We start from the raw sequence: 20,702 nt of genomic DNA, 5'->3' as shown, positions 1-20,702 counted from the left end.
TTCCTTTTTCGTGAAACAGTTTGCTTGTGTCTGAGTTGGACCCTTTGGGGTCAAGGATCAGATTCACACAGGAATTTCAAATAATGGAGGGTTCAAATGGGAATAGGAACAGTGGAAACTTCAGCCACGTGTCTGGTCTCGTGGTGGTGCAGCTGGGCCTCGTGGAAACTTGACTACAGCTCTCGACTGGAAGGATCTGGGGCAGCCCCAAGACCTGATATATTTACTTCCCCCTTGGCAACAAGGGTTTGTTTACCTGTTCACTTCCATCTCTGCTTCTCCTGGTTAGGCCACCAACCAACACCCTCGCCCTTGCTGAGAAGAGTCACCTCTGCCCCCGCATTAGCAGGTGCAAACCTGGTACAATCTGGGAGAACCAAAGCACCAGGCAGGCTTAGCCCAGGGTCTCTGGGTCCATGAAAACGCGTCCACCGAGATACCATTACACTTTGTTCTATCACAAGTCACATGATTTATAGGGACCATTAAGATTGTTTGTGATTTTACCATTGCCTGGCTCAAAAGCAAAGTCACAAGGAAAAGGGATCAGGGCCTTCCTCGGACTGTCTGCCATATTTTGCAGTGTATCTTGAGCAGCAGATGCAAAAATGTAGATACATCCTATCCCCTTCTTTCAGCCAAAATAATTTTGAAGTAATGTTGAACAACTCATAAATTTTAGCCATATTTAATAAATTTTCCCCTATACTTTCTGCTCGATATATGTTAGTAATAATAATGATAGTAGAATGATAGTTAACATTTATTAACCGCTCACTATGTGTCAGGAACTGTTCTAAACGTGTTGCTTGTGTTAATTCATTTAATCCTCATAAGGACCCTTTGAGATAGACGCCATTGTTACCTCCATTTTCCAGATGAGGAAAGTGAGGCGCAGAGATGTTAAATATTTTCCCAAGATCACATCGCTAGCAAGGGCCAGAGAAGGGTGTGAACCCAAGCAGTCTGGCACCAGAGCTTGTGTTCTTAACCACTCATGCTTACTCATTGTTCTTGCTGCTTCATGGGTCCTGTGTTTGTTTTTGCTATTTGCTGAGAACATATGGTTGAATTTGCACAAGATAATTTTTAGTACAATGTGACTCTAATTTAATAAGGAAAAATTGAAACTATACTAAATATCCATCAATAGAAGGAAGGTTAAATAAGTGGTAGTGTGTCCTTACTATGGAATATTATTCAGCCATTAAAAAGAATGAGGTAGATCTATACGCATGAGGACATGGGAAGGCATAAAATTGTAAGAAGCAGGTTGCAGAACCATATGTCTAGTATAGTCCCATTAAAACCCTGTGTGTTTGTATGTGCATTTACAAACATGTCTATATTTATCTCCAAGAACACTGAGAACAGGCTGGAATGACGCTCACTAAGAGGGACTGAGAAGGGGGCAAATGAGGACTTTCACTTTCCCTCCATATACTTCAGAGTATTCTAATTTTGAAGACAAACACATATCACTTCTAGTTTTAAAAATTTAAAAAGGTGCAAACATAGGGAAATAATTTGCAACAATGATAAGGGCTGATTTTGGATTTGATTCTATACTATTTTATTTGTGACTCTTTGTGTGTGTAATTTTCATCTTCCCAAGTAAATTATCAGCTCTTTGAGGGAAGATAGACTATATCTTAAGTTTCTATTTCTCCCACCCGTGCCTAGCACAGTGATGAACACAGCAGATTAATTTACCATAATTCCTAAGGAGCTCTTCTAGAAGTTTCTGTCCTCTGATTGCTCCATAAGGTTCAAGATGAATCTATTTCTGGCACATGACATGAGCACAGAAATCCCTATTGACGTATGCCCTTCCCATGATTGAAGACAGCAGCAGACAGGAAGGGATTGTCCCTGACCATGAGGGACTTCCTCAGAATCCCAACGTGGAAGGTAAACGAGGTGGGAGAGGCCCAGCAGACTGGAGAGGAGGTAGGAAGAGAACAAGCCCTGAGATGTCCAAGAGGACAGAGAGGGACCATCCTAGCAACTCCTGAGTGACAGCCACAGAAATCTAGACTTTATATTATAGGAGATCAGAAAGTTTGGTTTGTTTTGTCTGCAAAAGAGTGGCAAGATGAAACAGGCATAAGTAAGACCAATCTGATGACAAGGTGCAGGAAGGACTAGAGAGAGGGCTCTCATGTCATTGCAATTTCTAAGGTAGAAAGAGATGCAAACCTGGCTTAGAGTAGTTAACAGAGAGAAAAATTTGGATGCAAATGCTTTGAACGGGAAAATAACCTACAGTATTTGATGACCACCTGGATGAATGGGGAAGTCAAGTTTTATCTACTTTAAAATTGTGTCTTAGTGTCATTTCACGTGTGGACAATATAACTGAATTCATGGACTCAGAGGACATTGATTAAAGGTTTTTATCCAGTCCCCTGGCTTTAATTAGTATCTTGACATTGATGACTCTCGTGCCAATGGAGTTAGTTGCAGAGCACAGAATCCATTCTAGGTGATAGAAACAGGAAGGGGGTTATTGAAGTATATTTAGTAACTGTTAGAACCTTCAAGAGGGTCAAAGAACAAGGATTAGAACAAATAAAGCAATCTGGAATGACACAACCAAAGAAAATGCCCAATCCCATCACAGAATTGTTCCACTGAAAACAATGCTTCCAGTGTCACCTGCCACTTAGCCTCTATGACACTGGACAACAGAAATGCCACCATGGTCACCCCAGAAGAACTCCATGTGTGTGCTGCCCTGCCAGAAGCTTCAATCTCCCTGTGCACACTTCCACCTAACATGGGTCTACTGCCCAAGTCTCCCATGGGTATGTCTAGCTGCAAGAGAGCCAAGTAGCCACCATCTTTCATTCCAGCCTCTATAGCATGAGCAGACCTGCTGAGAGGTCAGGGGAAGGAAGCCATGCTTGAGCAGAGGTCTGAAGGGTGAGTGCAGGTTAACCAGGCAGAGAGGGCTGGAGGTGCGTTCCAGACAAGGAGATCAGCCTGTGGCCGGAGGGAGCACGGTGAGTAAGACAGTGTGACCAGAGGAAAGACAGAACAAGGGAACATAGTGTCAGACAGGGTTGGAGGGACATACAAAGCCTTGAGGGGCATGGCAAGGATTGTTCCTGGGAACAGGAAGCTGCTGAGATGGTAAGAACTAGTGTGCGTGGCAGGAATGCAGAAAAGTAGGCCAAACCAAGAGATAACCAGAGATCAGACCTTCCAGGGGTTGGGATGGGCCATGGGAGGTGGGGAGGAGAGAGGGGCCAAGCTTGCTCCTGTATTTCCGGCTGGGTAGACAGTAGCACCATTCACTGAACAGGAGGCCTTACAAGAGAACCAAGCTTGTTTTTTGTTTTTTTGTGCTTTGTGGGGGGGGGGGGGGTGGTTTGGAAGGACTCAAAAGTTCAATTTTGGACATATTAGATTTAAATTTAGAGTTGCCTTTGGGACATCCAAGAGGGATGTCTAGGAAGAATATGAATAACAGAGGAGAGAGCTTGGCTAGAGATGCAACTCTATGAGACATCTGTATACATACTCGGAAATTGAAGGCACAGGCACGGATGACTAAGAAAGTGTAAGGCTCGGAGAGCAGAGCACAGAGAGATGAAATGGTGGTGCAGCTGACTCGACAATGGTTCAGAGCTTTGACACCAACAGGTGCACTTTTTGTGGAAATAAGGAGAATGAGGGCCAGCCCCGTGGCCGAGTGGTTAAGTTCGCGTGCTCCCCCTTCTGCGGCCCAGGGTTTTGCAGGTTTAGATCCTGGGTGCAGACATGGCACTGCTCATCAGGCCATGTTGAGGGGGCATCCCACATGCCACAACTAGGAGGACCCACAAATAAAAATATACAACTATGTACTGGGGGGATTGGGGGAGAAAAAGCAGGGGAAAAAAAGAAAAAAAAAGGGAGAATGAATTTTGTGAAATTGCTCCAACAAGTGACCAGCCTGATTGGTCTCCCAGTGAGAAAAAGAAAACTTTAGTGGGTGCTAAGAAGGAGGCTAATTTATGGAACAAGGACATCTAGAGGCAGCATAGGGGATCAAAACAGAAATGAGATTCAGGCAAAAGACTGATGCCTGCACAGACATTCCCATGAACCAACAGGCGCAAGGAACCATGGCGGCCGCTGAGCTAAACTTTACCCAGGAAAGTGGGTTTGAGCATTTTGTGAGGTCTTTTTCTTTGCATACTGTCAAATTAATGAGTACAGCATGCACTGACTGTGTGGTATGAAGTATTTCTCCCCAAAATGAGGCAGCTCACTGTGGGGGAGGGCCACAGGCTGGCAGCCTAAGTGCCCGGGGAAGACATGGATGTTAATGCCACCGTGACCACACAGAACCAGGGCAGGATGGCAAGAATTGATCATATTGTCAGCATGATTTACTCATCTATGTGAAAGTTTCTCACCACCAGCATCTATACCAATAAAAAAAAGAAGGAATGGAATTGATGTTAATAATGTGTCTTATTGAGCACAGAGATAAATAAACTGATTGGAAGATAAAACAACCTCATTTACCTTATGAAGAGATGCATTTCCAATAAAAACGTACTTTTTATGTTTACCATTTACCAAAACTGGCAACATATTTATATTGCTTTAATCAAATATACATTACTAATAATGGCAGTGATACCCTGACCAGAAGAAACTTTTCAGTACCTGGAGACTTCTGATTATAGGATATAAAATTTCCTTAAATTTCAATTTATACTTTTGTTGCTGAGAAGTATGATAGGAATAATCCATAAAAGACTCCCAAACATAACATATATCATATTAGGATAAAACTAGATGAGAGAAGTGGATGGGAAGACAAATTTATGAAGAAAAACGACTGGTTAAAGAACTTATTTATGTATTTCTAAATGGGGGTATCAAATTGCTACAGTATTTAGATATCACTGAATACATAGCCAAGAGCCACATAATAGTTTTGTTCTAAAATATATTAACGTCTACAGTAACTGGGAGTCGCATCCCTTGCAGCCATTTAAACTGGTGAAAAAAAATTTTAGGTGGAAAATCGAAAATTGCGAGGGGTCACTGAAGACAGTGTGTCGCCAAACTTCAGAATCATCCTGAGTTTAGGGCTCCCTCTTGTGGTGAGATTCAGAATTTGAGTTGGGTCGCCGCTCAAGAGAAGCGTCGGGCAAGAACTGAAAGTGCCATATTCTGCAAGCCACCCTTCGTGGCGTATTTTCTAGGATCTTCACTAGAAAACTTGAGCTGAGTAGGATTCTGGATGCCTGTTCTCATTGGATATCATGTCTGCTCTCCACCTTGGCTCCCCTCCCCACAAAAGCAAGAGAAGATTTCAGTCCAAGCCCAGAATCAGTGGGGAGGGGAAAGAGCAGGACAGAATAGCACAATACACACCTCACAAGCGGGGTCCTGGATGATCGCTCCTTAATTTGACACAAGCGTACCGAGTACCCACTATGCGCAGGCGTGATATGCCACGATCTAGTGGTGGGCTGCCATCGGCTAGGAGAGTCTGCCCACTACTCCTCCCTTTTAAAAAGCTTAAAGAAGTTCTTAAATAAAAGAGGAACCCAGCAATGACTAACAACCACGGGATTTCACACGCAAAAAATCAAAATGAGGGGCTGGCCCCGTGGCCGAGTGGTTAAGTTCGCGCGCTCCGCTGTAGGCGGCCCAGTGTTTCGTTAGTTCGAATCCTGGGCGCGGACATGGCACTGCTCATCAGACCACGCTGAGGCAGCGTCCCACATGCCACAACTAGAAGAACCCACAACAAAGAATACACAACTATGTACCGGGGGGCTTTGGGGAGAAAAAGGAAAAAATAAAATCTTTAAAAAAAGAGAAAAATCAAAATGACCCACAAACATTTAAAAAGATAGTCACCACCTCTAGTAACTAAAGAAACAGAAGTGACCACAATGAGAAGTCATTTCCTGTTATTAGACTGGCATAGGTTTGACAATATCCAAGGCTGACAAGGCCAGCAGGAACTGGGAAGTACCCATCTTCATAGGTTGTTGGTGTGGGTGTAAATTGGTACAACAATCTGAGGGAAAATGAAGAATATTAATTTGTTTTGAGTTCATTCCTTTTGACTCATTAATTCCCCTTTTAAGACCAGTGTCAGGACCCTGGGCCTAGACTTCTGATTGTCAGACCTTTGTGAGACTTTGATTACACGTCCCCAGCCACTCCCGTTGCTTAAGAGCAGCCTCTTGGCTGTGCTCCCGACACACTTTCCTGTGCCAAGAGTGGGGAGAGGGGCGAACATGCCTGACTCGGCCACCAGGGAGAGGGGTTCAGGCACCCCTTCTCTCTCCATCCTACTCTCCTCCTTTATCATACACACACTCAGACACACACACACACACACACACACACAGAAGGGTAGAAAAAGGACTGGACTTGAACATGGCACCCGTGTGGCTTTGCCCTCCAGGGTCTTGAGGGCCTGTGCCACCATGGGCCTTGTTCTTCCCACCTGTCCACGGGCATTAGATTGGATGACCTCTCTGAGTTCCTCCAGCCTTAACCCTGGCTCTGCCCTCAAGGAGTTCATAATCTAGAAGAGGTGGCACAGATGGATCTGAATTCATGCAAACATTTACCGAATGCTGCCAGGCATCAAGTGCAAATATATGTGTATGTATATATATATGACATGGCCTCTTGCCTCTAGGAGTTTGCCATCCAAACAATAGTACGAAGTAGGAAGTGACCACTGCTGTGACAGAGGTAGAGAATTCTCTGAGCATTCAAGGAAAAGGAGACACTTTTGAAGGAAGCTAGAGAGAATTTTAGTTAAATAAAAATAGACAGTGGCATGGGCTAGGTGCCAAATGAACATACAGATTAAAAAAAAGTGCCTGAGACATATTAAGAAATACATATTTTGGTGGCAGCCCTGTGGTGTAGTGCTTAAGTTCGGCACACTCCACTTCGGCAGCCTGGGTTCTTGGGTTTGGATCCTGGGTGTGGACCTATGCCACTTGTCAGCCATGCTGTGGTGGCAACCCACGTGTAAAGTGGAGGAAGATTGTCACAGATATTAGCTCAGGGCTAATCTTCTTCAGCCAAAAAAAAGAAAAAGAAAAGAAGAAATACGTACTTGGTTTGTGCTCCCGTTTCGTGGTACCAGATCCTAAACCTTAAAATCTCCAAAATGATAAGCATCTTTTTGTATGCTACTGAGATGACTGGGCACTGGGGGCTCCTAGATAGCCTCAGGAGGATGCTGGTTTCCAGGAGAACCAGCCATGTGATTAGAGGGCTGGAAATTTCAGCCCCCTCATCACCAGGGAGGGAAGATGGGCTGGAGGTAGAGTTAATCACTAATGCCCAATGATTTAATCAATCCTGCCTATGTAATGAAGCCTCCAAAAGAACAGCCTTAATTGAAGGGGTCGGGGAGCTTCCAGGTTACTGAACATGTGGAGGTGCTGGGAGGGTGGCGCTGGAGAGGGCACAGATGTTCCAGGCCCCTTCCCACACACCTTGCCCTGTGCATCTCATCCATCCGACCGGTCCTGAGTTGTATCCCTTTGTAATAAACTGGTAATCTAGGAAGTAAGCTGTTTTCCTGAGTTCTGTAACTCATTCTAGGAAATTATTAAACCAGAGGAGGGGGTTTTGGGAACCCCCCATCTACAGCTGTTGGTCAGAAGCACAGGTGATGACCGAGACTTTCGATGGCCTCTGAAGTGAGGGGAGTGGTCTGGTGAGACCCAGCCCCTGGCCTGTGAGAGCCCATCTGCGGGTGGGTAGTGCCAGAATTGGATTGACCCAGTTGGTGTCCAGAGAGAATTGGAGAACTACGTGGGGTGGAAATCCCACACAGCTTGTGTCAGAAGTCCTGAGAGTAGTTCCAGAAGGGGGCGAGTATCTGTTTGGCCTAAAGTATTCAAAGAAAGTTTCACACGGAAACTGAGACGATAAGCAGCACATAAAAGTTTGGGACGGAGGATGTCCCATGAGCACAGGCAGCTCCCGGCTTGGGGATCCTGAAGCTAATATAATTTGGGAAGCCCCTCTATGAAAAATAACACAATAACTACAAATATGATTCTAGGAATGAAAGTAAATATTTCCTTATACTGAGAAAAATACGTTACAAATTTTTAAAAGCTGAAAAATATGGCAACGATAAAATCCAAAAAATAAAATATTTTTCTTAATTAACTACTGCTACACCTCTCTAATACTTTTTTCTTGCAGTTTTTGACTTCACGTTCTTTGTGTAACTCTTCAAATAATCTTATCAGAGAAATTAGAAAGATAATCTTTCCTCTAGCATGGTGGATAAAAATTTACTGATTTATCATTTTAGAAAAGTTTCTTTCAACTTCTGTGCCAATTATCAATTTATTGCATCTCAGCCCCTAACACCCCTTCTCTTGCCTGCTCTCCTGTAATAAAAATGGACCCTGGAAATAGCTGTTTTTTGCCAGCTGCTATACCGTAAGGTTCGTTGGTAGAGGGCGTTGGAGGGACTCTGGGGGAGAAGGGTTTCTCTTCCTGGTCGTGGTGTTCCTCCTGGCAGGCCCCTGGAGCACAGGAGGATCCTGCAGCACCTGGCTCCTGCTCACAGCATGTGAGAGTTCCAGCAGCGCGTGCAGCCTCTGCGGTACCTAGCTGCAACAATTCCCAGCAACCTGGAGCTCCCTTGCACCCCTGGGGGCAGCTTCACTGGAGTTTGAGGCCCATAAGGCGCTGTCCCGTGAACAAGTTCCCCTGGTGTTTTCTCCTGTGGCTTTGCAGCAAGTTCTGAGGCGTGACACCCCCGCTGTGGATGGTTCCTTCGACACAGCAGGGGGCAGATTTCCAGCAAGTTCTGCTGACCTGGCACCTCGGTGACTTTGCGAGCAGTGAGTCAGGGCCAAGATCTCTCCACTGAGGTCTGGATCTCAGCCCTGCGGAGGGACCTCTTCTGTGCGTGCCCTGTCTCACCCAGGGTGATGGCTGCTCCCATATCTGCTGTCCCTGAATTCTTTAGGAATCCTCTTGACTTCTTCCTAGCCAATCCCTTATTACTCCAGTGCCTGGTTCAAGTTAATTCTTTATGTTATACCTTCCTTGTTCAAATTGCTGTGGGGTTTCCATCTCCTGATTGTACCCTAACTAACACATCTTTACAACCCACTGGTGATAATAATTATTGTAAATTTTAAGGATTATTTTCACATTCAGGGAAATCTCTATCAAGTTTCAGATATGAGTTATAAGGTTTCGGGGCATTTCAAGTTTTTTTCTCAGTCACTAATCTCAAAAACTCTTTGGATGAGTGACATTTATTAGTCACGGTGTCATGAAGGGCCTCCCTGAGTTGGAGATCTACGAGTTTTATTCTTTGTCAATGTCAGCATCTCATGTCAAATTAGCAAACAAGTTGCATCCTTTTCCAGTGTGCTCGCATGAGTCTTTAACTGGATTAGCAAACAATCTAAAAACCTATTCATTACTTCTATTCAAAATTTCTCTCTTCCCCTGAATCAATTACTGCTTTTTATGGGATCTGAAATTTTTTTGTTACAATTTGCTTCTCAGAATAATTTACTCAGAATAATTTCCATTGATTTCATCTCTCATCTTTATTGCTTTTTGTTTCAGATTCCACAAATTTTCATTTTAATTTAAAGATGACAAAACAAGGTATCCTTTATATACATCCAAAATCTAGAATCTATACTTTCTCACCTGTTTAATTAAAACGTTCCAAAACAATTTTTGAAACTGCAGTTAAATAGCAGTATTCAAGTTTTATCAAAGATAGCATTCCCATGAAAAAAGGAAAAGAATGTGTACACTGTATACTCCGCCGAAAGGATGTGGAGAGGGCACACCCCAGCTTCCTCTGCTACAGAGGAGTCAGAAGTGCAGTTTTTTCTGGGCTTCAGGACTAATCCTCCCTCCGTCGGACTCAGGAATCTCCCCAGCGTCTGAAGTTTTCATCTATCTTAATATATCTATATTCATAAACCTATGGAAACTCTTTTATCAGGCAAAAGTCACCCTCCGCTCTAAAAGCAGAAAATGTGAGACCCGCTCGTTCAACCTCCCTGGAAGCTGCAGGACTAGCACATGGAGAAGCTGCCCCCAGTTCGCCTCAGCTCCCCCGGACCTCAGCTGGGGAGCTAGCCACTGAAGGAGGAGGGGCTAGGCACACTCATCCGGCCCAGGTGCTCTACCGCCAGTCTCCAGAGGCAGCTGAGTAGCAGTTCTAGCTGCCTTGAACAGCAACGTATGGTGGAGGTGACACTATGTGACTTTCAAGGCGAGATCATAAAAACGCAGGCCCTTCCACCGTGCTCTCCTGGGACGCTCACTCCTGGAAGACGGCCACCGTGCTGTGAGGAAGCCAGTCAGCTCGTGCAGAGCGACCACGCCAAGAGGCCACGTGCAGGCGTTCTGGTGACAGCAGTCTCAACTGTCAGACCTGTGAGCCAGGGGCCTCGAATGACCCCAGCCCTGGGCCGTCAATCACCTAGTCCGCCGGTCCCTCCGCCGAGGTCCGGACGTGGGGGAGCAGAGACACTCGCCCCTCTTTGCCTCGCCTGCCTGAATTCCTAAGCCACAGAACGCAGGAGCGCAGTAAAATGATCCCAACTAAGTTTCCAGGCGGTTCGTTTCGGAACAACCGGAACAGAGGGGAACTTGCGGAGATGTGGGCAGCGTCAAGGCCACAAGCCGCCCCAAAAGAGCAGCCATGGCGGGAACTGCGACCCGCCAGGCCTGAAGGAGGGCAATCGTGTGAGTGGAGCCCAGGGAGAGCCAGAAGGGAGGAGGGACCATCGTCCTCAGACCTCCTCCCCCTCCGCTCGCTCGCTCGGAGCTCCCGCTGCGGCTGCAGCCTCCAGGGACCAGCCCCCGGAACACAGAGCAGGACCAGGAAGGTGGACAGTGACTCTGGGGGTGGGGTGGGGACCCAAGGGGAAAACCAGCCCCTCAGCGCGTGGAGTTGAGAAGCGGGATCGTGTGACATCTCCTACGAGTGACTGAGACGAGGAAGGTGAGCGCGTCCGCCGGGAGGGTGTTAAGCCGAGGAGGAGGGTAGAGGGCGGAGTTGCGCATTTATGGACAATTCCGGACAGGGGCCGCGGGCCGCCGGGGGCACAGTGGCAGCCCCTTTGTGCAGCAGAGCAATCCCCGAGGGTGCCAGCCAGCCGAGGCTCGGGACCGGCGGCTGGAGGGCGCGGGGCCTCGCGGGTGCTTCCCCGCTGCCCTGATGACGGCTGCGCCCACACGTCTCGGAGGGAGGTGCGCGGAATACTAACAAATTTAAATACTGCAATCAGGCCTCTGAAAGTAACGTAGCTGGAATTATTGAGGGAAATTTACAAGTTAAATAACCTAAAATGCTGCAAATGCAAATGATGTTAAATTAGCAGGGATTGGGGAGCGCAAGAATGACTCGTTCTCCCTCGAAAAAAGAAAGTGGCTAGAGATCAAATCACAAGCCAGGTAGGACGGGACCCCCATGCCCCCAGCCCCATACTCCCGAGGTGTGGTTGTTGGACTCCCCCAGGACCGGTTCCCCGTTGGTCTGCTACAGGCACTTGGCACTCTGCCTGCCAATGCTAGAAGCGCTCCTGCTTTTGTGACAACCAGAAATACCCTCCTGACCTGGGTGTGCCCCAGGGCCTGCTGTTGAGAAGCACCAGGCCTTCCTTTCAAAGGTGGGAGCCTGAGTGGTGGCAGCTAGGAGGCTCTCTCTCCACTGCTGTGACAGAGCCAAGCTTCCCAGGCCCTGGGCCACGTGCCCTCTTCCACCAGCTGTGGCCCCCTCAGCGAGTGGTGTCTTGTCTGAGCCAGTCCCTCTGGGCCTCTCCTGATGCCCCTCTTCTGGGAGCCACAGGTGTGAGAGGCCGGCCAGAGCTCCGGTCCCGTTTGCATTTTGTGGGCCAGGGGGATGCTGGCCCCCGTCTCGCTGACGCTGCTCCCTAAGGGCTGGGCTGAGAAACAGCTCTGGCATAGACAGATGGGAAGACAGATCAGCAAGCAGGCGGGAGGCAAAGATCAGGCGATGCTTGGGGCAATGCCTTAGTGTCCTGGGGCTGCCCTAACGCAGACCACAAACTTGAGTGGCTTAAACAGCAGAGATTTGTTCCTCTCACAGTTCTGGGGGCTGGAAGTCTGAGATGAAGGTGTCAGCAGGACCCTGCTCCCTCTGAAGGCACGAGGGAGGACCTGTTCCAGGCCTGTCTCTTGGCTTCTGGGGGTCCCATGGCTTGTGGTAGCAGAAGTCCTGTCTTCACATGGCATTCTCTCTCTGTGTCCAACTTCCTCCTTTGCATGAGGACACCTGTCATATCGGATCAGGGCCAACCCTAGTGACCTCATCCCAACTTAATCATCTGCAAACACTCTGTTTCCAAATAAGGCCACATCCACAGATACTAGGGGTGAGGACTTCAGGATCCTTTAGGGGACACAGTTCAACCTATAGCAGGCGGCCACTCTACACCAACGTCCTTGCCAAGTTCTACAGATAAGGCACTGTGCTGGCCACTGAGGGGATACGGCCCCTGCCTTCAAGGAGCTGACCCCAACCTCAGAGGGGAGCCACCACCATCCCTTGCTTGCCAGCAACCTTTCTGCAAACTGAGTGCCCGAGGCATTTCTGAACCGAACCCATGTTTTATTTGGCTCCAGTTTCCTCTAGGAGTTGGCTGCTTGCCAAGGGCTGCTGGGGGCTCTCGTCCTGACCTCGACCTGGGGAGCACGGTGGTGAGCACGCAGAGCGGTGGCAGGTTGGAACACGTGCAGAGCGGACAGAATCGCCCTTGGCACTTAAACCTTCATCGTGAGCTTAAATGCAGATCCTGAAGTCAAACAGCCGCCCCTCCACTCTGGCCCACTGTCCCCTCCTCCCCCAGCTGGACACTCTGTGATGTCCCCAGGGCCAGGAAGGTGAGGGCAGGCAACCTTTGGATGAAAGGCTGCCTCTGCTGATGTGACCACAGGGTGGGAGAAAAGAGCTCTGGGTTCTAAACCAGCTCTGTTACTAATGAGCAATGTGACCTTGGACAAATCCTGTCTCCTATCTGGCTTCCGCTTGGTGGCTGGGTGACACTAAGCTCCCTCTCGGTGCCAAGAATCGGACTGTATGGGGACGGCAGTGAGGGTTGTGGAGAAGTCTCACAAGGCAACTTCCATGAGCAGGACCCACCGCCCCTCAGCTCCCGAGAGGAACACTTAGCTGCTTATCGGTCTTCACCCGGAGGCCTCAGATGCCCGGGCCTCTTTGGTATGACTGGGCTCAGGGTGAACACAGCAAGGCCATTGTTTTCTCTGTGGGAAGTCTCAGATAAGGAGCAGGGCTCCGCTACAGCCGGATCAGGACCAACCTCCAAGACAGGGGCCCGCCTCGCCTGCAAGAAACCTTATCTGATACTCCAGCCAGCCCCGCCTCCTGACCGGGGGACAATCACATGCGTGCACCCACATGCACATGCGCACACACACATGCACACACACACATACCCACCACAGCTTCATTACAAGCTCAGAGTTTCCCTGATGTGGAACGTCTAGCCCTCCTCTCTGTCCACCTGTCCCTCACAAACCAGCTCAAGTTCCACCTCCTCCCTGAAGCCTTCCTGGATACATCTTCATGCAGCCAAACAGCGTCAATTTCTCCCCTATTCAGCCATAGCATTTATTGCCTGGACTGTATCTTGAGGTCCAGATGGTTTCTATGCAACATTTAAATGCAGCTTCAAACATACAAACCAAGAAATGTCACTGGCACGTGCCTAGCCTTGGGCCTTTTTTCATTCATGGGTTGAGCACCCCCTAGGGCTTTCCAGTCAGCACACTTGCGATATTCAGTTCTGGAAATCGTTTGTGTGATTTTGCAAATTAACCTCCTTCCTGTTATAGTCTTTATTCCCTATTTCCAAAACTCCAGTTTGGACATCCTGGACTTATCCTCTACTTTTATTTTCTCTCCTAAATTCTAAGAATTGAAGGTGATGAAATGCATATTGAAAGGGTGCCCTAAATGTTCTGTACTAAGTAAAATTAGACCTACGCAAAAGCACAGTGTCATGAGTTTTCAGGATATGAAAGATAAAGAGAAGACTCTAAAAGCTTCCAAAGGGGAAAAAAACCTAGATTCAGCAGGAAGGATCACGGATCAGAATGGCTTCAGACGTCGCATCAGCAGCACTAGACACAGCAACGCCTTCAAAACTCTGCGGGACAGTGAGTGCCAAACAATTCTCTACCCAGCTAAGCTATGGAGCGGTGGGGTAAACCAGACGTGGAGGTGTGAAAGGTCTCGGGAGCGCACCTCACACGCATGCTTTCTTGGGAAGCTACTGGAGGATGTAATCAGTTAAAATGGGGGAATAGAGCACGAGACAAGAAGAAAAGGGGTCGAGAAAACAGGCTGACACCCAAGAGAGAAGTGAAGGGCATCTCCAGGATGCCAGCTGAGCCCCAGACGCAGATATGAACCTGTTTACATCCAAGCAGGACAGCGGCCCTGGGAAAGAAGTCTTCTAATGCTAAAATTAATAAATGATTTAACATATTTGAATTTATCAAAAGGACATTTAGGGACCGGCCCAGTGGCATAGTGATTAAGTCTGCATGCTCTGCTTTGGCAGCCAGGCGTTCACCAGTTCCGCTCCTGGGCACGGACCTACACACTGCTCATCAAGCCATGCTGTGGCGGCATCCCACATAGAAGAAGTAGAAGGACTTACAACTCTGATATACAACTATGTACTGGGGCTTTGGGGAGAAAAAAAAAAAGAGAAGAGGAAGATTGGCAACAGATGTTAGCTCAGGGCCAATCTTCCTCAGGGAAAAAAGCATACCTTAAAAAAAGGACATTTACCCAACTGGGGAAGAATTTGGTGATAAATTATTAATAAATATATGGAGGACTAAACAAAAGAAAATGCAAGACAATTATTAAATCCAGAGTAAATAGAAAGTTGTGGCAGAAAGGAAAAAATAACTGTGGCTCATCTGTGAATAGTAGTTACTTAATTTTATTAACATAAACTCTGAAAATTGATGTAACCCCAAATAAGATATAAGTGGGAGGATGAGGAGACAGGAAGTGTAAGGGGGTGAAGGGTGAAGAGCAGCTCCATCCTCAACGTCCATCCTCAGGAGAAAACACGGAAGATGGAAACGCTAAGAATGTAAATCTGCTGTTGAGAGATACGAGGTAAATACATAAGAGAATCAGCTGAAGAGTTGAGAGCTACCACCGTGGAGAAGAGGAAGTGGGGTGGTGGGAATTGCTTTTTCATACAAATTTCCTATAACTATTTGTATGCAATTTTGGTAAAATTACAAAAAGAGAGGCCCTAAGGAGTTGACTGGATGTGCCGTGTGCGTGGGCCGGGCCTATTCGCCACCTTCAGGGGGCCTCCGAACAAGCGTGGCACATGGAACCCCACAGTCACCCAGTGTCTCCTGCCGTTCACACCCAGCACTGCCAGCGCCACGTGGCTTCCGATGGGGAGTGGGGAGTGAGGGTCGGAGGTGGGCCCTGGGAGGGTTAAGGTGCCGAAGCGGCTTCCAGGGGTCAGGGCGGCACAAAGTGGGCCCGAGCCTGGCGTGGCGTGGGGGGCAGGTTCGGGTTTGGAGCACCCGGTTGGTGGTTAGCCGGAGGGTGCTCCGGAGAGGCCGCGGAGCACCACAGGGTGTCAGTCTCGCGACGGCCGCCAGGTGGCGCCAGAGCCCGCGCGTTCCCGCCGCCCCCTCCATGGGTGCCCAGGTCGCACCCAGCGTCGGGGACCCAGCAGCCGGGTCTCCAGGTGTGGATCTCAGGCCCCAGCCTCGGGATCTCCAGGGGAAAATTTTCAATGCATACAAAAGCAGACCTCCACCCATGCCCCACCATCCTGTTTATTTCTAAAAGCAAGTCCCAGACAGCCTATCGTTTCATCTGTAAATATCTCAAATGGTAACTTTATAAAATAAGGAAACCAAAAAAAAATTCGTAGTCTCAAAGTCATGAGCATAAACGCTGAACAAACGCAGGTTCTAGATCAGGAATCCGAGGCACGAGGTGGAGGCTGGAATCTCCAGGATCAGGTGAGAGGCGAGAGCACCCCTCCCCCCACCCCCAGCATGGGACAGCAAACTAGGGGGTGCCCCGCAGTGGAGTGGTGCAGAGTTGGGAGAGATGGACCGCGTGAGGGGTAGGCTGGGGAGCCCTGGTCCTGCCCACACCTTTCCCATTCTGGCACCACTCTCTCCTGGTTCCAAACAGTTCCGGTTCAGTGGACAGTGAGGGGAGCATGATGGATGATTAGTTCCTTCTGGAGCTGTCCTGTCTGGTCCCATAAATTCAATGCAGTTCTTAAGGCTTAAGTCCTGGGACCTTTGCTCTGCTCAGCTGGTCCCACGTGCTGGAAGAACCCACAGGCCCATCCCTCCTCTGAGCTGCCCCTCTGGACGCCCTCCTGGAGCTGACCCTCCCTGGACTGACGGCAGCGGCGGAAGCCCTCTGCTCCTTCCTTGGGTCCCACCCCTTCATGGCTCTCCCATTTTATGGCCAGTCACTCCAAGGAAACCTGTGTGTGTGACAACAAGCAGATGTAGGCAAGTATGGAGTGTTCGATTGTCCCTGATATGCATCAGAACGCTGCATGAAGCTCCAAAGTGGGGCTGGGCCACAGACCCGGGTTGATGCCCAGCTCTGCCTGACAAGCCAGCTGACCTTGGGCAGGGTGCCTCACCCTTCCTGGGCACAGATCTTTACCTATGGGGCAGGGACAGTGGCAGCAAGGGTAGCTCTGAGTCTTCGAGGGGACAATCCTAAATGCTAGACTCAATGCATGGCCCTTGGATGTTCTCATTACGTCAGACTGGCCACTCTCACTCCTGGCCTCTTTTTGCTCACTCATCCGTCCTCTTGACAGCTGGGTTTCTTGAGAAGACACAATGCAGCCAGGGCGTGCGGGTTGTGAGCAGGCAGCCCAGGGTGCTGTGGAGCATAGTGTCAGCCTTCAGGATGGGCAGGGCTTTCCCAGGTGAGACGTGCTGCCCCAAGGTAGGCTCGCTGACCTGACCAGTGCCAGCCAGGGCGACCCAGGGGGCCTCTCCTGAGCCCCCAGGCTGCATCTCAGGGGAAAGGGCGCCCCTGCTCATTCCCCGACACCCTTCTCAGCATGTGCTTCCTTCACACTTGTCCCTTTCTCTCTTCTCTGCTCCTCTCTCCCATAGGCCTCACGCTGCTCTCTCAGGCCTGGCTTCCTCCAAGCCTCTGGCCCACATGGTGGAATCAGGACGGTGGGAGCTCCGGGGGCCTGGGGAGGCCCATTGCAGCCAAGCCACCTGGAGAAACACTGAATCCATCAGAAGGACTCCAATCTATGGCCAGGGAAGTTGGGTCACATCGTACTAAAGGCCACAGGGCTGACGCCACAACTGTAAGGATGAAGAGAGAGTTGGGAGAGCTGAGCCCCTATTGGCTGCCACCTCCTAGGCTCTCTTGTGAGTTTCTTTTCCGCACCCAAAGGGGCCCACGCTAGATTTTGTAGGTGAGGAAACCAAGGCTTAGCAGGGCGGCTTAGTTTCCTGGGGCTGTAACGCATTAATAGAAACTTGGCGGCTTAAAGCAACAGAAAGTATTTTCTCCCAGCTCTGGAGACCGACAGTCTGAGATGGAGGTGTCAGCAGGGCCACGCTTCCTCCAGAGGCTCGAGCGGAGAATCGGGTCCTTGCCTCTGCCAGCTTCTGGTGGCTGCCAGCACTCCTGGGCTGTGGCTGCCTCACTCCCATCTTCAAGGCCAGCATCTGCAAATCTCTCTGCTCTGTCTTCACAGCGCCTTCTCCCGTGTGTGTGTCAGATCTCCCTCTGCTTCTCTCTTATAAGGACGTTTGTGATTATGTTTAGGGCCACCCAGATGATCCAGGATACTCTGTCCATGTCAAGATCCTTAACTTAATCACTTCTGCAAAGACCCTTTTCCAAATAAGGTAACACTTACAGGTTCCAATGATTAGGACCTGGTGTCTCTGGGGGCCGCTACCAGCCTACCAAGCGAGATAAGGAACTTGCTCAAAGTCACACAGCTGATGAAGAGGTAAAGTTGGTATATGGACCCTGGTCTGCCAGACGGAAAAACCCATGGTCTTACTCAACACGTCCTCATTTCCTTGTGCCCCAGAAGTCCCTACTCAGGGGCCACCATCAGACCAGTTTGTCCCTTTCATCACCAAGCAGTCACATGAGTTGAGGGATACTGAGAAAACTTCCCTACCATAAGGCATTTCCCCTCCTGACCTGTCCTAGCACCCAAACCAGTAATCTAAACCACCCAAATCAGCGATGGGAGCCATTATCACCTTCGTTTACTTATTCCTCATTCCACAGGCCTTTATTGACACATATTGGGAGTGTCAGGATTGACCAGAACCCCATGGGGGGCAGGTCTGGGGAAACCACGGTGGAGTTTTGGGAGAGGGGAGCACCAGGACCCCAAGGAGCCTGTCTCAGCCTTCTCCTGTGTCTCTAGCACCGGAACCAGAAAGAGGAAGCAGTGTAGGATCAAATACTGAACTGGTGAGTCTATCGTTGATCGCCAATTGCCACTAGCGTCACCAAGAAAGACAACCAGACAGTGTGTGCCCCTGATGGACGAGCACAGCACGACGTCACAGCGGTGCAATGAGCAGGATGCAGGCTGGGGGAAACTGGAAGGGGCAAGCGACCCGGTTCCTTCACACGTGCATGCGCACGCACAGAGCCAAGTGACCTGTGGGGTAGAGGAGATTGAACAGACTCGTTCAGCAATCTCAGCACGTGAACCTTATTTGAATCCTCATCCAAACACACAAGATATTTTTAAAAAGACTTTTATGAGACAGTTGGGTATTTAAACACTGGATCTTTGATGAAATTAAGAAGGTGTTGCTAATTTTCTAGACGTGATGATAGTAATATAAATTAAAAAGTTCTATATATTTTTACATTTAAAATATTTTATATATTTAATCCATCTTCATATTATTTGAAAATATTTTGTATTTTTATAGTTTTAATATTAATATTAAATATATAAACATTTTATATAATTTTTTCTACTTTTCATAAAAATATTTGTATATTTTACTTAAAAGATATCTATATGAGAAGTCAATCTTTCAGAGATACACACTGAAATATTCACAAATGAAATAATATGAGGTCAGGGGTTTTAAGATAATTCGGGAAAGGGGGAGTGGGTAGGAAGGTAGACAAGCCTGGCAGTGAGTTGAAGCAGGCGATGGGTGCACGGGGATCATTAGACTAACCAGTCTGCTAGTGCATATGTATAAATTTTTTCATAAGAGAAAGTTAAATATTTTAAAAAGACGAGACACACGGAGTCCATTCGAGGCTGTTAACCAAAGTGAGAGGTTTCCGGTTCCTTTCTCTTCCTGGAACTCTCCTGCCGCCACCGGCTCCCCGCAGATGAGCGCAGGGTCATCTTCCCACAAGGGCCACTAGGGGGCGCTTGTCCCCCTGAGCAAGGCTTGCTGAGGCAGAGCTGCAAGGAAACCCCGGATCCTGAGGCCCAGGGGGTTGGTGTTCTACTTTTTGCAAGGATTGCTCTAGACTGAAGGGGCCGATAGGGTGATCAAGTCCCTCAGTCGCTTTCCTTCCACCAGCACACACCGCTCCTTACCTTCCCAGCCTCCTTTGGCCCCTCCCTGGTGGGATCTTACAGTGGGAAGAGCAAGGAGCACCCCGGAAGGGCAGGACTCACGCTTCCCACTTCTTCCTGTCTGCTTGGACCGCAGACACGCCAGCGGGAGCCAGCCCACTTCCACAGGTGCCTCCAAGGTTAGAACTGGGGGCTTTCGCAGATTCATCGGGAGCCTTCTAAAGTTTCAGAGATTGCAGGCTCAGGCGGGAAGGCTATGATATCCGGGAATGCTGGGGCTGCGAGGGGGCCCCGGCTTGTGACCACATCCAGGACGACACCTCCTCGGTCTCCTAAGCCTTCTGGAACAAAAGGGCAAGAAATTAAACAGAAAGCATCTGTTTAGAGACTTAAAAGCAGTCTCAACGACTGGGGGAGACAGAAGGTGGAGTTCAGTGCCCACCATGGCAGAGAGAACTAGGAAATACCTCAGGCTTCCCGCTGAGGGGGCAGAAGGCCTGTGCTTCGGGAGTTGGGACAAATCAGAAACAGCCCAGCCTGCAGGAAGCCAGAAGCCCATCCTTGACTGGACCAAGGCAATGTGGCCATATTCCATCTGCCTGCCAGTAGAAAACTAGAACATAATATTATCTACAGCCTCTTTTTCAAATACAATGTCCAGAACTCAATAAAAATTACCAAGCACATGCTCAAAAAAAAGAAAAAAAAAAAGAATAAAAGATTTGAACAAACATTTGACCAAAGAAGTTATATAAGTAGCAAATAAGCACATGAAAAGGGGCTCATTGTTAGTAGTCACTAAAAAAATGCAAATTAAAATGGGATTTCAGGGGCCAGCCTGGTGGCTGAGTGGTTAAGTTTGTGCCCTGTGCTTCGGCAGCCCAGGGTTTGCCGGTTCAGATCCTGGGCATGGACCTATGCACCATTCATCAAGCCATGCTGAGGTGGCGCCCACATAAAGAAGAGGAGGATTGGTACAGATGTTAGCTTAGAGCCAATCTTCCTCACACATAAGTAAAAGAAAATAAATTAAAAGAGTGACTGTACAAGTGTTGGAGAAGATGTACAGCACCTGGAACTCTCATACACTGCTGGTGA

This window comes from Equus przewalskii, chromosome 4 (assembly GCF_037783145.1).
Source record: "Equus przewalskii isolate Varuska chromosome 4, EquPr2, whole genome shotgun sequence".
NCBI classification, from domain to species: Eukaryota; Metazoa; Chordata; class Mammalia; order Perissodactyla; family Equidae; genus Equus; species Equus przewalskii.
This window is presented reverse-complemented; position numbering follows the sequence as displayed.